Source organism: Gossypium arboreum, chromosome 10 (assembly GCF_025698485.1).
Source record: "Gossypium arboreum isolate Shixiya-1 chromosome 10, ASM2569848v2, whole genome shotgun sequence".
Lineage (NCBI taxonomy): Eukaryota > Viridiplantae > Streptophyta > Magnoliopsida > Malvales > Malvaceae > Gossypium > Gossypium arboreum.
The window spans coordinates 108,932,396-108,944,708 of record NC_069079.1 but is presented as its reverse complement, the minus strand read 5'-3'; the positions used below and the strand labels follow the sequence as shown (position 1 = coordinate 108,944,708).

The 12,313-nt window shown below is 36.4% G+C and overlaps 1 pseudogene; it reads right to left on the bottom strand.

The window, feature by feature from the left end:
• Positions 1-714: 714 nt before the first annotated feature.
• LOC128282120 (major pollen allergen Bet v 1-G-like) lies at positions 715-10,759 on the bottom strand (annotated as a pseudogene).
• Positions 10,760-12,313: the final 1,554 nt, after the last annotated feature.

Below are 12,313 nucleotides of genomic sequence, written 5' to 3'. Positions count from 1 at the left end.
CAAGCTGTACAAGCTCGTGTGGAGGAGACACACGCCGTGTGACCTAGTTACATGGCTGTGTGAGTAGCCCGTGTAACTCTTTGTCCAAAATTGATAAAAAAGTTGTAGAGCAGACACGACCGTGTGGAAATATCACATGCCCTTGTGGCTAAGGACACGACCGTGTGACCAAGGCACACGCCTATGAGGAAATCGACTAAAAAACCCCAAATCAAAGTGTCATGGCTATGTAGCACCAAAAATTACCTAGAAACCCTAATTCCCAATTTCACACGGCTGTGTGAATTGCCCGTGTGTGGTACATGCTCGTGTGGCCACTCATGTGGTCACAAAACCACACCAAAACAGGCTGAAAAATGTGCCCAATAAATTAATAAATTAAAATTATTTTTTGATTAATCAAAACCTTAGCAAAATTACTTTATCATCCATAATAATAAAATAATAACATGCATTCATTCACATACATTTCCTTAAACATGCATACAATTACAAGAATGTCACATGTTATTAAATATAATCATACATAAAGAAGAGAGGATTTCGCTTTAGGTTTTATATAAACATAGTACAACCATAGCTTTGAAACCAATTGTTGGAAAAATCCGATTTGAAAATGGTAAAACAATTTAATCCCTAAATCGTTACTAATTTTTGGATTTTAAAGGAAGCGAGTTTGACATTAACATAACAATCAAAAGATAGTTTAATATCTTAGTTACAAGCATCAAGATTAGTCAAGATATAAGCTTCAATGGCCTTGTAAACTAGCTCACTCCTTTGAATGAAAGCCTTAATTTCATCTTCAGTGATTATATAGTTGTCGATAGTGTAAAATTTCATCGAGCTCTTGAAAATGTTTCCTCCACTTGCATCAGCCACAAACTGGTTCTCATAGGTGATTTTCTCAAGCTTGTCCCCCAAAGGTCCAACTTCGATCAAACTGTAACTATATGATAAATTGTTTTCATCATGTCCTCTAATCATTTGTTTCATATATTGAAATGGAGGACCAAAGAAAATAAAACACTTGTTATCTAATAGAATTGTGTCAAACACATGCAAAAAAAAAGAAGATAAAAGAAATTGAAAAATTAAAGAACTAACTAACCTTCAACAAGGTTGATCTTTAAAATACTTCTGAGCTTACCATCACCTTGGAGCTCAACACTCTTAATTGCGTAAGGGGAAACCTTAGGCTAAACCTTCACGCCTTCAAAAATGAAGTCCTTGAAAAGATTAGGTAGGGTGACTTGAAGGTTACATCAAAGTTATAAGTGGCAACACTTATTATTCTAAAATCACTTAAGACTTTTATGTCATTTCTTTGTGTTGAAAGAAGAGAAGAAGAAATTAATGATTGAGTGAGTGTTTTGATGTCTAGGAAGATAGAGAACTAAGATAGTATTTATAAAGAGAACTAAGACAATGTTTATAAAGTTGAACTTCACTAATGATTTCTTTTTGCTTTTTGTTAAGAAGATGTAAGGTCAAAATTTATTGAATGAGGTTTTGGTAATGTTAGCAAAAGTTAATATTTTAGAATTTTGAATATTTAAGAATGAAAGTTCTGAAACCACACTTGGAAGCAAGTTCAAGCGGTAGCTAAATTCAAACAATTTAGGCATTGAGTATGAACAAGGTAAAAAAAAGAACACACAATATGTTTATGTAGTTCAGTTTTACTACGTCTATAGGGTCTTGCCTAAACATATAATGAACTACCTTAGCAATACGTACAACATGTGATTTCAACCTCTAACACTTCCCAAATTAGACTCCTCACTTTGGCAACTAAGATCTAGAAAACTCTCCTCTAAGTTTTTCCCTTGAAAACTTAGGACATTAACCAAGTAACTGACCACTTCCAGACGTACCAATGTCTAGAATAGAAATCCTGTACAAAATATATTAAGAAGGCAGTATCTAAAAGTATACGGGTCAGGTTGTAATATAGTTATTGCGGAGTAGGTGAGTACTTCGAGGATCGTACCCAAGGGAGGCAAGCACTAAGTTCACTCCAACCTAAGAACAAATAGGTTAATTAGTACTTTAGATAAATTATATTACAATAAAATATAAAGGAAGGTTTTTAGGATTTTTAATAGAAATAGTAAAAAGAAAAAAAATAATGAGAAATCAAATAGTAGAATTTATCAAATCTAAGCATGAATGATTAGCTCACTTTGGTAATCATAATGAACTGTTGCTACAGGCTTCTTGTTCAATCAACTAGTCGATACCCTAGCAGGATCTTCCGATCTTCTACTAGAATAACGAGTCGACAAGAATTACTTATCTTTCAACCTCACAGTCCAGACCAGTTCAGAGTTAAGGTGTTCACAGATAGGCCATACCAATTTTGGGTTAATTCCCACTTTAATGACTTCCTTGGGTCGTCAAGCCTAGGGTTTAAGTTCTTCCTTTCCCAAACAGTTGATCCGTTAAGGGAACCCTACAAAACAGTTAATTTATCATACCTCCACTCGCTAATCCCCCACAAGAGGATTAGTTCCTCATGGATCTCATAAATAGTATAAACCTAATATAAAGAATAGACATGAATAATGATTCAAGAACATAAAGTTTAGTAGAAGCCTTATTTCTATTGAATAGAATACCGAATCCTCACGAGTTTGATCAAGTTCAAAAATCGATCTCCCCACAAAAGCAAGAGCAAAACTGAAATAAACCTAAAGCCTAAGAAAAGACAAAAACTAAAGACAGAATCGATAAAAGAAATTATACAATACGAAAAGTTGTACATAACATGTGTTAAATTAGCCTATTTATAGACCTAGAGTGGTTATTGTTCTTAACCCTAGGTCACCCGTCAGTCCTCGTGTTTAACGTTTGATTGTGTGGACCAAAATGCCTTTAGCTCATAATTATTTCCCATAGAAATGTGATGTTGTGACACACGAGGTCCCGTGTCGCGATATTTAAGGCAATATGCTCATCTTTAATGTAACTCCCCATACCCGACCTACACATTATGGTCAGATTGTGAGGGTCACATTGCATGAGAAAACAATCTTGCTTAATTTTTGGTGAGAAACTCGTTTAACTACAAAAAATGAGATTGCTTGAAACGTTAAAAACACAACTATTCTAAAAAGCTCATGAGTACTTTGATGAAAAACCACATTTTATTAGCTTTGTTTAAAAAGATCTAATAGACTTAACTCCTTTGTGAATTAAAACAATGTAATGACTTAGTAAAAAACTTTACAACAGAAAAACATTATAGCGACTCAATCTTATAAAACCTTAGTCCTTTGTTAGTCATGTCGTTTTGTCTTAAACACCGATTAAAATGAAGTCCTTTGTAAAAAAAATACCAAAATAAATTTTAAAGTCCCAAACAAAAACTAAAATAGCCAAGAGTCCAAAAAGCCCAAAGAAAGTCCAAAACATACTTAAAAACAATGTGTAACACAATAATGTGAAAACTGTTGCACACATGTTAGTAAAATAAACATTAATGTAAAAAATATATATTTAAATCACAAGATTGAACAACAACAATATAAATATACATATATTTATATAACCAGAAAACAACAGAAATAAAGATTGGACCGAAATATTATACTCATATGTAGGAAGGAAAAACAGACTAGTAGTGGAGGCCTGTTTTCACAATTTCCTTAAGACAGATTAAGTCGCTCCTCTAACAACAAGATAAGCACAGTAGTAGCATGGCTGCAGTGATCAACGAACAGTAGTCTTGCCTTCATCTATCATCGAAAACAATTCAAAAAATATGTAGGGAAAAGTATCTCAAAATTTTGGAAAAATTCAATGTGTATCTTTTCCTGTAGATATTTGGTTTTAAATAAAATTTGAACGAAGAACTTTTGAAAACTTTTGACTAATGGAGCCAACAATGTGTTCGTGAATTAAGGAGCCATTAAACCTAATTAACGTTTGAATTAAAGGAGCCATTAACTCATTTTAAGTCAAACAGATAAGCTCTACTGAGGAAAATAATAAGATTACGTATTGGGCTAAAATATCCGTAGGCCTAGAAGGCCCGACTAGTTCGGATATTTTGTAACACCCCAAACCCGAGACCGTCGCCGGAGTCGAACACGAGGTGTTAACAGACTTCAAACCACTTATTGAGAATTTCCCAGACAAGCTGCCAATCTGTGTACTAGTCGCTTCAAAAATCATATCTTGAGTTTTACAACTCAAAAATCAGTTTTGTAATTTTTCCCTGAAACTAGACTCATATGTCCATCTACAGAATTTTTTCTAGAATTTTTGGTCAAGCCAATTAGTACAGTTTATTAGTTAAAGTCTCCCCTGTTGCAGGGATCGACTACACTGACCTTTGTGTGTTACGAATTGGATATCTCCCTGTACAAGGCTTCAATACTGATGCCGTTTGTTTCTATAGAAACTAGACTCAGAGAGGAATCTACAATATATGGCATGACTCCTAATTATCTCTGGTTAATTTAAAATGATTTTCCAAAGTCGGAACAGGGGATCCAGAAACCGTTCTGGCCCTGTTTCACGAGAACTTTAATATCTCTTAAAATACAGCTCATATGGTCGTTTTGTTTCATCCATATGAAAATAGACCCATCAAGATTCGAGTATGTAATTTTTTAGCTATTAATTCCACTTCTACTATTTTTAGTGATTTTTCGATCTCATATCACTGCTGCTGTCCGCAACAGTTACTGCAGAGACTATGCCAATTTCATGAATCCTTCCTTAGCCTTACTACTCATCCATCATACGTGACACAAATTATGGCCACCTTATCAAAATTAAGGTTTCTAAGACTCGTGGCTATAGATTCTAGCATCCCACTCAAAGCGACCACATAGGCCATTTTCACATGGCTTAAAGTTTACAACCCAAAATTTAACAAAACAAAATAGCTCATACATGCCAAATGTTCTCCTAAGTCGACTAAGAAGACAATACCAAAATTGCTCACGGTGTGATGACTTAGTTGTGATTCTGAACACCCAAAAGGAGACGAGCCCAAGGAACCTAAAATGGGTGACAAGAAAACACCGAGTGAGTTTATAACTCAAGAAGTCATAAGCATTCAACAACCATCCATTAATACAATTATCATAAAATGAAATAATGAAACAAGGCCAAATGTTCCACCATACCGAACTATACCATAGTTCCTTAGATCTTCGGATCAATCTCATACCAAGTCATACATTTACATTTCATATACTGTTCAATAGGATATTTGAAGCAATTTCCATACATCATTTCATTTCGCAACAATCATGCAATCAAATGAACTTTCATCATTCCACGATACCTTATTTACGGGAATGCAATTGAGATCATCACATAGATTTAAATCTTACCAACTCCACCCGAGCATGAACATAGCATCTATTAGCCATGAACTCAAGGTACTTACTCTTTCCGCTGTCCATACTCATCTCGATAAAGTCACGCCTCCATATAAATGTTCAATCGGAGATATGTGTAGAGTTCGCACACATAGTGCTTAATACTCAATCACGCACACTTAGTGCCATATGATTCAAGCCCGCACACATAGTGCCATATAGTCCAAACTCGCACACTTAGTGTCGTACATTACAAGCTTCGTACACTCGGTGCCAATCTCACACCGTACACATCTATTTCTCGCACACTTAGTGCCAAGCAAACTTCCTACACATTTCACTATCTCTTTTACGTTCAACATTATCATCTTTTCATACACATACATTTGTATATATTTCATCTCATTAAACACAATTGCATAGATATTACAATCATTTAAGCAATATCAAATATATGCTTAATGACTTACCTTGTGTTGGGTAAAATAGTCCAAGTCGGCTACTCGATGACCTTCGCCTTTCCCTTGCTTGATTCTCCTTCTTTAACTCCTTGAGCTTAATTAATAAATCAACTAGTTTAACCATCTCGCTAAACATTCATAATTCAATTACACATGCATATGTATGTTTGTATATTCGCAACCATCCTCACTTATTACCCATTTAGTCAACAATCTAAGCCAAGATAAGGCTTCAATATGGTTGCCTCTAACCGAATACATGCTCACCAATTTCCTTCATGTGGCGAATATGCATGTCCATGTTGAGGCCATTTATGCACTTATTACCACACAAAACAGCATACATTTTACTAACTAATACCTTTCCATATTGTAACTCAATACACATCTATCATTTCCTTCATAACCAAAACATCATCATAAGTAAGTATATACCTTAAGATAGTATATACGTCATACCAATACATCATGCTCAAACATATATACATATATGTATTCTAGAGCCGAATCTCAAGTTGATTGTAACTAAACATGAACATGATTTGAAACACAAATCTTACTCTCCATGCAAAGAGCATAAATCACACTTGGGGATGCACCATGGCGAATACATCACAACACCATAATTTTGGTCATGATTACACAAAGAACTTAGTATATCATTCAAAAATGCTCAAAGAAAATCTAAGAGTCCTCAATCCACCATCACATGTATCATCATCACGCTTCATATTTAACATGCAATGGCATTAACTCAAAATCCACCTTGGCCAAATACCATCCCCATGATATAACAAAGATTTGAACCATGGGCTAATAAGAACATCAAGTTAACAACCAAAGACATGCATGAATCTCATGGCACAACATCAAACATACCTTAATCTTGATGCAAATATAGCCAAACCTCTTCCTAATCCTCTTCCAACCCAAGCATGAAGCAAAATTCCTCCCTTCCCTCTAGTATTTTCGGTCAAGAGAGAATGAAATGGATGAGCAAAAATTTTTTCTTTTCTTTTCTTCCATGTACGGCAATGGGGGTTTCACTCACACACACATTTTTTTTCTTTACTACCCATGCTTATTTGTTTATTGTTTCCCTAATGCACCAACAAAACATGTTTCATGACATGTTTAGCCCATACTCCTTGTCATGGCCGGCCATCACTTGTAAAAAGGGGGTATTTGACATGCAAGGCCATTGTTTTGCATGCATGCTTTAATTAGTCATCATACATTTCCCCATCATACTTTCAAAGTTTTCTACTAGGTCCTTTCTAGTGAAATTCACATTTATAACTCTAAATTAAAGCATCAAAATGTCACACATGAGTTAACACATATTATAGGCATCAAAATAAATATAAAATTATTTTTATGCCTCGATTTTGTGGTCCCAAAACCACATTCCGACTAGGGTTTTTTTAAGGCTGTCACACATTTCACGTCGCCCATGTCGTGTGGGTGTGCCCCAACCCTGGCGGGTTTTGATTTGCACCATCTGCGTGGGATGGCATGTGAGAGAAAGCATTAGTTTAGTCATTCATTAACCACTAAGTTGGTTCACATATATAAACATATTCCACACTTGATATATAACTAATATGGGATTAAGCTTTTCCATTTCCCTCAACATTTACTTTGAGCATCAATTTCTCATTCACCAATCAACTATTTTGAGCATATGATATACCGTTGCAAAGGTCACATGGAGTAGAATATAAAACCATAATTTTATGATTCAAGTCTCTAACTTTAATAATCAAGAATATTCCTCAAAGCTTCCAAAAATCTATTTTTCCAATAATCCCCACATGAATAAAATTGATAGTTTTAACGAAAAACGTTGACTAGATGTTAGAATGTATGATCGATAGTTTCATAGGATAGTAGGCATCAACCCTTTAACCTTCCCTTGTGAAAGTATATTTACTTTACTAGCCAACCAGTAGACTCGATTCCTTAAAATGTTCTGTCGTTTTGTGTAAACGATGATATACCTTACACAACTACCTCCTTGGCAAGGTTTTAGTTCTCATGGGTATGTTTATATGGCTGTAAACATCTCTAGGTTCTGCAAGAGTTTGAAAGAATTATTCCCAGTAGTCTCCTCGAAGTGACCGCACTTCACTCTCAAATAGATGACTTGTGTTGCTCGGCTCATTGAAACACACAATGGTCATTAAAAGCATTGCTTAACCTATCCCACTGTTAATCACTGTTTATATCATAGGAACGAACTTGGGATAAGAACCCCTAGAGTAACCTCACGAGGTCTATGCAAGTAGGTTGTCCCTTTGAACCTAGATCTTGGGATCTCCAGGTTCACTAGGTTGGTTTTTCCTTCACATAGTGCATTTAATTTTCATGGGATTTCCATTCGATGTTTTATCAAAATGATCTCGATTAAAGCTTTTAGTTAGCAGATTCAGAATGTTATCTTTTGATTTTACAAAGTCAATATATGCATATTATGGGTACAAGCTTTGGCTAGTCAGGAATATCCTCCAAGAAGTTTTGAAGCCATTGAACCTCTTCTCCGGATGTGTCTAGAGTTACAAACTCAAGTTCCATTGTGGATCTGGTTATAATCGCTTGTCTTGATGATTTTCATGACACAACTCCTCCTCAACGTAAAAACATATCGACTTGTGCCTTTGGCATCTTGAATATCATATATCCAATGGCATCGAGAATCTTTCTAAAACAAAGGATCTCTCGGAAAATATAGTCTATAATCCCGAGTATATCTAAGATATCTTATGTAATACCCCATATTTCTTATTTTTGTTCTCGTAAATTTTGACACAAATTTGTATCTGTTTCAGTGGTTAAGTATTCTGGGTATGTGTGAGAGGTCCCAAGTTCAAGCCATGCCTTTGGCAAATTTTGAAAATTTTCTAAGTTAAGCCTCACTCTTCTTTAGTAGGCTTTTATTTAATTAGTTGTAAAACCATATTAGAATGGGCCAGCTGGTCTAGTGGTTAAGTAGAGTGTTGGTGTGTTGGAGGTCTTGTGTTCGATTCTCTGCGATGGCAAGGAGTAGTATTTTTGCTTAAAGTTTGACCAGAGTTATGCTAAAATGGGATTCTAAATGGTGGATGTGTAGTAGGAGTTCAAGAGAAAATTAAGGGATTGAGATAGGGTAGGTAGTGGGATTTGAGTAAAACAGTTTCCCAAGAGTTCTCTCTGCAAAAAAAAAAACTGATCATCTTCTCCTCCAGTTCTTCTTTTTCATTTTTTTTTCTTCTTTCTCTTCTTCTCTATTCTCTGCCAAATTTTTGGTTCTTTGTCCTCCTCTCTATTCAATTTTCCTTTAGTCTCCATTCGATCGGTGATTGAAGGCACACGTTCTCTTCCACTCTTTTTTACCGTCGCCCATTTCATTCTTTTTTTGCCGATTTCCTTGTTTGATTCCCTTCTACTTCTAAATTTTCGTGGCTCGTTAATTTGGCTTTTTCACGATATCGGTAAGTTTCGGTTCTTCTAGTCTTAACGTTTTTGGTTACTTTCTAAGAAGGGTTCCTTTTTGGTGTTTAGGAGTTAATCAAGGAACTGAAAATCATTCCCAATCGATGAGTTGAGTGCATGGATTCCTCGTTTTGATCGAAGGTAATTGTTTTGATAGTTATGGATGAATGTCTAATTACAATAATGTTTAAGTCTTAGTTATGTTACTCAAATTGGGGCTTTGATTTATCGATTACTGGAGTGTTTGTGATTGATTAGGCATAAAAAATGATATAGGTGCATACTTGATTGCATAGAAAACGAGGTTTCAGCAAAAGCCGAAAGCTTCACTGTCAACACCACTCGGGCATGTGGTTGCCCTTGTGGTAGGCCGTGTGCCCTAAAATAGTCGTGTGGTCAACGAGGCCAGCCGTCACAGATCCAAGGCCAATTTGGGCGCATGGGCACACACGGCAGCCACATGGGCGTGTGAGCCTATTTTATTGAAATGATCATTAAGGTTGCATAGGTCGCCCAAGTCACTGTGAATCTTCCATAGGGTTGATAAGCACTACTTAGACCCTTAAGCGTGTGATATTGATCGTGTGAATTATGTCTTGAGCATGTTATATACAAGCATGTGTCTTGGGCGAATGTGTATATGACAAACCTATGATAGCATGACATTTCATTGTATGTTGCATTGCATTGGGTTGGGTTGATATTATTTGGAGGAAGTGTATTGAAAGGATTTTAAGCCTAATATCTTGGCGCAAATTAGCTGAAAATTACTGTTTTGGCGCATTCAAGATTATCTCGGAGCGTAGGGATGAGTGGGTTGATTTAATCCCCACATTGGCGTAGGGTTGGAAGGAGATGATGTGTAGAGGCTGATTGGGTAAGAATTTGTTATGAAAACGCATGACTAATATCGATACTCGGATGGGCTAAGGCCCAAACCGTTCTCGATCTTGAAAGAGGCTTAGGTCCAAGATTGTTTGATGCACTATGATTACTTGATTGTCTATTGTTTTCTCTGATTACACATGAATTTATGAAAACTCACCCTCTCGATTAATGTGCACAGTAATCCCTAGAACTAGATGGATCGGTGCGGTGGAGGACTCGATGGTGACCACAGTTCTGGACTACTGCCAGGTTTTCTATACGAGATCGACCACTAGTGAGTTCACAAGCTACATTGATTGCCAGTGTTGGTAATACTCGATCAAATAAACCCAAGTGTCAGAAATGAGAAAGACGTCATGTGGGTGAATGTTCGGGCAAGTATAATAATAAAGTTTGTTATAGTTGTGGTTCATGAGATCATTTCATTTGGGATTGTCCGAAGCCAGTTGAGAAAAATAATGTTCAGAGTGTGAGATCGAGTGGCGCTGTAGCTAGGGGTAGACCACCTAAGAACACGGGAGGTATGAGTGGTACTCAGAGAGGGGCTTGAGACATAGCAGTTCGATCCAAGACTCGTGCACCTGCTAGAGCATATGCCATTCGCTCTCGAGAGGAGGCCTCATCACCTGATGTTATTATCGGTATATTCACTCTCTATAATATTAGTGTAATTGCTTTAATTGATCCGGTTCATCTCATTCTTATGTGTGTGAAACATTAGTATCTAGTAAGACTTTGCTTGTTGAGTCTCTCGAGTTTGTGATTCGTATCAAACCCCTAGGCTGATGTGTGTTAGTTGATAAAGTGTGTAAGAACCGCTTCGATGATTCGAAATTCATGTTTCCTGGTTGATTTAATGCTATTGCTATTTGATGAGTTTGATATAATTCTAGGAATGGATTGTTTAATATTACATGATGCGGTGGTGAATTGTAAACGAAAGACTATTGATTTGCGGTGCGTAATGATGAGATAATTTGAATTGAGTCTACTGATCTGAATGGTTTACCAGCAGTGATATCTTCTGTATGGGCTCGGAAGTATATGAGAAAGGGTTGTGAAGCTTACCTTGCATATGTGCTTGATAGTAAAGTAACTGAAAAGAAAATTAAATCTGTACCAGTGGTGTGCGAGTATCTGGATGTGTTCCCTGAAGAATTAGCAGGATTGCCGCCTAATCGAAAGGTAGAGTTTGGTATTGAGCTAGTACCAGGGACGACTCCGATTTCGATTGCTCCGTACCGAATGGCACCTACTGAGTTAAAAGAATTGAAAGCCCAGTTACAGGAGCTAACAAATAGAGGTTTTCCGCGACCGAGTTTCTCTCCCTGGGGTGCACAAGTTCTATTTGTGAAAAAGAAGGATGGAACTATGTAAATGTGCATTAATTATCGACAACTCAATAAAGTGACCATAAAGAATAAATATCTGTTGCCATGCATTGACGATTTGTTCGATCAGCTAAAGGGAGCTTCGGTGTTTTCAAAAATAGATTTGAGATTGGGTTACTATCAGTTGCGAGTTAGAGATTCTGATGTGCCTAAGACTGCTTTCCGAACGAGCTACGGACATTATGAGTTTTTGGTGATGCCGTTCGGACTTACTAATGCACCTGCTGTTTTCATGGATTTAATGAATCGGATCTTCAGACAGTATTTAGATCAGTTTATGGTTGTGTTTATTGATGATATATTGATCTACTCTCGTGATGAAATCAAGCATGCCGAGCACTTGAGATTGGTATTACAAACTTTGCGAGATAAACGATTGTATGCAAAGTTCAAGAAATGTGAGTTCGGTTACATGATGTTAGCTTTTGGGGTATATAGTTTGACGCCGGGAATATGGGTTGATCCAAGTAAGATTCGGCTATACTTGATTGGAAACCCCAGAAATGTTTGAAGTTCAAGTTTTCTAGGACTTCTTTGGTTACTACAAAGCGATTTGTAAAAGGTTTCTCGATGATTGCAACTCCGATGACAAAGCTACTTCAAAAAGATGTTAGATTTGAATGGACAGAAAGATGTCAGAAAAGTTTCAACTAGTTGAAAACTTTGTTGACTGAAGCTCCAGTGCTTGTTCAACCAGAATCAAGTAAAGAGTTCGTTATCTTTAGTGATGCATCCTTGAATGGTTTGGGCTGTGTTCTAATGC